Source organism: Elephas maximus, chromosome 14 (genome assembly GCF_024166365.1).
Source record: "Elephas maximus indicus isolate mEleMax1 chromosome 14, mEleMax1 primary haplotype, whole genome shotgun sequence".
In the NCBI taxonomy this organism is placed as follows: Eukaryota; Metazoa; Chordata; class Mammalia; order Proboscidea; family Elephantidae; genus Elephas; species Elephas maximus.
In genome coordinates this window covers 96,572,536-96,578,146 of record NC_064832.1, presented here as the reverse complement: position 1 = coordinate 96,578,146, position 5,611 = coordinate 96,572,536, and positions in this window count along the sequence as shown.

The following is a 5,611-nucleotide window of genomic DNA, read 5'->3' as shown; positions in this document are numbered from 1 at the left end:
GTATGATGTCCTTGATATCGTTCCACAACTCGTCTGGTCTTCAGTCAATAGTGTTCAAAGTGTCAAATCTATTCTTGACATGGTCTCTAAATTCAGGTGGGACATACTCAAGGTCGTACTTTGGCTCTGGTCGACTTGTTCCAATTCTGTTAAGTTTGAACTTGAACTTGCATGTGAGCAATTGATGATCTGTCCTGCAGTCGGCCCAGCCTTGTTCTGACTGATGATGCTGAGCTTTTCCATCATTCCTTTCCACAGATGCAGTCAATTTGATTCCTGCGTATTCCATCTGGCGAGGTCCACATGTATAGCCGCTGTTATATTGTCGAAAAAAGATATTTGCAATGGAGAAGTCGTTGGTCTTGCAAAATTCTGTTGCAAGATCTCCAGCATCATTTCTATCACCAACGCCATATTTTCCAACTATAGACCCTTCTTCCTTAACAACTTTCCTGTTCTAATCACCAGTAATTATCAATACATCCTGATTGCATGTTTGATCAATTTCAGACAGAAGAAGTTGGTAAAAATCTTCCATTTCTTCATCTTTGGCTTTAGTGGTTGGTGTAAAAATTTGCATAGTAGTCACATTAATTGGTCTTCCTTGTAGACGTATGGATATTAGCTTGTCACTGACAGTGCTGCACTTCAAGATAGGTCTTGAAATGTTTTTGATGACGAACATGACAACATTCCCCTTCAATTTGTCATTCCCAGCATAGTACACCATATGACTGATTCAAAATGGCCAATACGAGTCCATTTCAGCTCACTAATGCCTAGGGTATCAATGTTTATGTGTTTCATTTCATTTTTAATGATTTCCAATTTTCCTAGATTCATACTTCATATATTCCATTCTGATTATTAATGGATGTTTACAGCTGTTTCTTCCCATTTTGAGTCATACCACATCAGCAAATGAAGGTCTCAAAAGCTATGTCATTATGGTCGACTCTACTTCAAGGAGGCAGCTCTTCCCCAGTCGTATTCTGGGTGCCTTCCACCTGAGGGGCTCATCTTCTAGCGCTATATTAGACAATGTTCCACTGCTACTCGTAAGGTTTTCACTGGCTAATTTTCCTCAGAAGCAGCCTGCCAGGTCCTCCTTCCTAGTCTGTCTTAGTCTGGAAGCTCAGCTAGAACCTTTCCACCATGGGTGACCCTGCTGGTATTTGAATACCAGTGGCACAGCTTCCAGCATCACAGCAACACGTAAGCCCCCCCCAGTATGACAATCTGAGGGGTGGTCTTTTTTTTCCCTTTACTTTGGTTGAATCCTTTCTAAATATTCTGCAGTCTATGGCCTAATGTGTAAAAGATAACCAACAAAACTTATTTTTTAATGGTATGGGAAAAAGGAAAGAAAAAGGAAATTACTTAAAACATACAAATCTAAATCTATACATGACATGTTGTTACTGTTAGGTGCTGTCGAATCAGTTCTGACTCAGCGACCACAGAATGAAACACTACCTGGTCCTGCCCCATCCTCACAGTCATTGCTGTGTTTGAGTCCATTGTTGCAGCCACTATGGCAAATCCATCTTGCTGGGGGTCTTCTTCTTTTTTGTTGACCCTCTACTCTACCACGCATGATGTCTGTCTTAGGCTGGGTTCTCTAAAGAAGGAAAACCAGTAATGCATATAAATATAGAGACAGATTTATATCAAGGAAACAGCTCATGCGATTGTAGGGGTTGGAATGTCCCAAGTCCTTGGATCAGGATAGAGGCGTTTCCCAATGCACGGAGCCGCAGAAGCTGGTGAACCCAAGATGAGCAGGTCGGACAGCAGGGCTCCCACTCACAGGCTGTGACAGTCGAGGAATCCCCAGGTCGACAGGCAAGACCACAAGGTTTCTCCTGAGTCACGAAGCTGCAGAGGCTGGTGAGCCCAAGATAGGCAGGTCAGGGAGCAGGACTTGTGCTTGCAGGCTGTAAAGATCAACAAATCCCAAGATGCAGTGGTAAGCTGGTAGCTCAAGTCCCGAGAACCAGAGGTTAGACAAGAGATAGCTGCTAGTTCCAGAACAAGCCAACAACCTTTACAAGGTCAGCAGGAAGGAAGTAGGCGGTGGAAGGCGGCGAGATGAAGGCTGAGGGGGAAGTGAGCCACTGGTACCACTCAGCAGATTCCATTATGGGGGTGATCGCATATCAAATTTCAACAGGGAAGTAATTGCAACATTATACAACTGCCAAAACGCTGAGAATCATAGCCCAGCCAAGCTGACACATAATCTTAACCATCACGATGTCCTTCTCCAGGGACTGATCCCTCCTGATAACATGTCCAAAGTACGTGAGACGAAGTCTTGCCGTCCTCGCTTCTAAGGAGCATTCTGGCCGTACTGCTTCCGAGCAAAACTTGTTCTTCTAGCAGCCCACGGTATATTCAATATCCTTCACCAACACCGTAGTTCAAAGGCATCAATTCTTCTTTGGTCTTTCTTATTCACTGTCCAGCCTTCACACGCGTATGAGGCAACTGAAAATACCGCTTGGGTCAGGCACACCTTGGTCCTCAGAGCGACTGATATCTTTGCTTTTTAACACTTTAAAGAGGTCGTTTGCAGGAGATCTGCCCAATGTAATGGGTCATTTTATTTCCTGACTGCTGCTTCCTTGGACACATGTAAGAACACACACCAGCACCTGTCGAGTCGACCCTGACTCATGGAGGCTCCATGTGTGTCAGAGGAGAACTGTGCTCCATAGGGTTTTCAATGGCTGATTTTTCAGAATTGCCAGGCCTTTCTTCTGAGGTGGCTCTGAGTGGACTCTAAGTTTCAGTCAGCAAATGAGCAGGTTCACCATTCACATCACCCAGGGACTCCTCACACACATATTTACACGTTTGGGTTCTAAATCCTCATGTGTTTATAAATATTGTGACGGGAAATAATACATCAGTCAGAGGAGTTTGTGGCTGGAAGGTACATCATTCTAAGAACACCCAGATATGAAATCATGCAAACCAACTAACCAACAAAATTTTTAAAAAGCTGTCTGTGGATAACACTCTCCTTAAGGACCTCCAGGAAATCATTCTCACAAGTATTCCTGGAAACTCGTGTAAGGATTTACTATAAACAACAGAATCCAACGGCACTGGGAGGCGATTTGTGACTTCCGTTCTGTGAGGAAACAGTGCAGTGCACACTTGGGGACAGACCGAACCTCGGCAGTGACTTCAAAGGAGCAACCTCACTATGAGCTCAAACCCCGATTCTCCTGCTTTCTGCACTTTCAGAACATGCAAACCGTCAGAGGGGAGAAGAAAACAGGTTAAAATGCTTAAAAATCCAAGACAACAAATACAATACCAAACGTAGAAGATACGTATCAGGACATACACACCAGGCGTGTGCATATACAAATGATACAATGTTAAAAATAAAAATGTATAGATAAAATGAGTATTACAACCATAGTTATAAAACCGTGTCTTAGTTTTAAGGTATTTAAAAATTTTTTTTTTTTCCTCTTAGAGCTTTTACTTACAAAAACTTGGGAATTCTTTCTCTGTCTCTTATTTTGTTGCTGTGAGGTGCTGCTGAATTGATTCCGACTCGGAGCAAGCCCAGGTGACAGAGAGCTGCCCCACTGGGTTTTCTAGGCTGTAATCTTTACAGGAGCAGGTTGCCAGGTCTTTCTCCCAAGGAGACGCTGGGTGGGTCTGAACTGACAACCGAGCAGCCAAGCACTTAACCATTGTACCACCAGGGCTCCTTAGCATTTAAGGTATTTTGATGTGTGTTTGTATGTATGAGTGGGAGGGAGAAAATGATTTACAAAAATCATGGACAAAAGCATCTTTTTGACAGAGAAAATCAACAGACAAAAAATGAGCACATGTAATTATAAAGAATGGGGTCTATAAATGGGAAATGTTACAGAAAGTCACTGAAGTGAGTTACATGCAGGGAGCTCTAAGCTCTTCTTTCAAAAATGTTGCTAAATATATTTCACTGCGATCACACCTCACAACGGGGAATTCTCTGTCTCTGAGGGCTTCCATTTTGCGCAATACCCGAGTAAGCTGGCTGAGCACACGTTGCTGAGAAAGGATTTAATTATGAGACCTAATTCTTCAGTTGTGGAAATCAGCCAAGTAACCGGGAAAAATGCTGACAAGAGCACAGAGCAGAGCGGCCGAGCTAAATGGAAGGACAAACTGTTCATCCTCAAATCTCTAGACGTGAGGTGTGTTGAGCTAAGAGAATCCATCCCACCCCGACAGCACTGTCCCAGGGATCCCATGGGATACCCTGTCCACATGAAAGGGCAAGAAGCCCATTTCTGAAGGTGCCCTCCTACTTCTAAAGTCAAACGGGATGCTTTTTTGAGCCTCCGGAATAGGCGTTTCTGCTCCTCATGAAAACGATGTCTTGTTTACAGGGTGAGAGTTTTCACCACAAAGGTCCCCCGCTGTAAATCGGCACAGCTCAGTCAATGTCGGCAAGAAACTGCCAAGTGAAAAACCGTTTGGGGAGTTCCCAAGCGGAGCGGTTACTTCTCCTGATGAGATGAACTACTCCATAGCGATGAACGGCGATGACTTTACTCATATTTCAAACACGAGAACATGACAACTCTTTCCTTTTCAAAGTCATCCTGCCTTCAGCAACTATGAGTGTGCTTGTGAAAAAACGGAAACCGAGATTGTCTTACCGGTACTACAGTGAAACCCGTGACAGCTGGAGCTCGCCAGAACTGCCTTGTTTTTCCAGGTCCCGCAGCTTTCTGCCTTTGACAGGGTGCAGTCTGGCCACTTTTCTATCACTCCCTTAGTGGGAAACATTTGCATTTTCCATCTCTGACATGTTTCTGCCTTACACAGGTTTCAGCTTTTGCAGACTTTACTGTATTAATTCAACGCCACGTTAAAATCGTATTATCACTGCTGTAACGGATCTTGAAGTTGAAACGCACCTTGATGCTGATACGGTTTTGAACATGATAGGATCTGTCCAAATATGTTTCTTAAATAAAGAGAGAGATACAAAAGCACTTGGCTCCTTACAAAGTCACTGAAGGGCTTGCTCTGTTTATGAAAATGAAATGAAGGATCACTAACCAGGAGGATGTTATTTAAAGTCACATAAAATGGTTGCTGCCAAAGTCACCTCCCCCTGATCAGGAGGGAATACAAGGGACTCGCCGCAGAGGGAAATGACACGTCTCATTTTTCTCTCTTCTCCCCTTGCTTTGCTCTAGGGGGAAAGAATAAGTTCACCTGGCCTCGAAGCTTCCTGGAACACTCGTGGAGTCCAGGGTCACTTCAGTCCTGAGCTCAGGACACTTAAGAATACTAACAGCTTACCTGGTTTAATAAAGACCGTTCACCTGGAGCACTGAGCTCTTTTCAAGAACTATCCATCTGAGATCAAACAGGCATCAGTAAGCCCAAAGCACACAGAACTTCAAAGGGTGGAGGGTCTAAGGAAACGATGGTAAAACGATGCGGACAGAGAAGGATGGTAATACAAATGACAAGTACGTGACCGCTGCCAATGACCCGCACCCGCAAAAATTGAATGACAGTTTTTTACATTTGTTATATAAATTTTCACCAAAAATGGTTAATAACAACAACAAACCTTAGG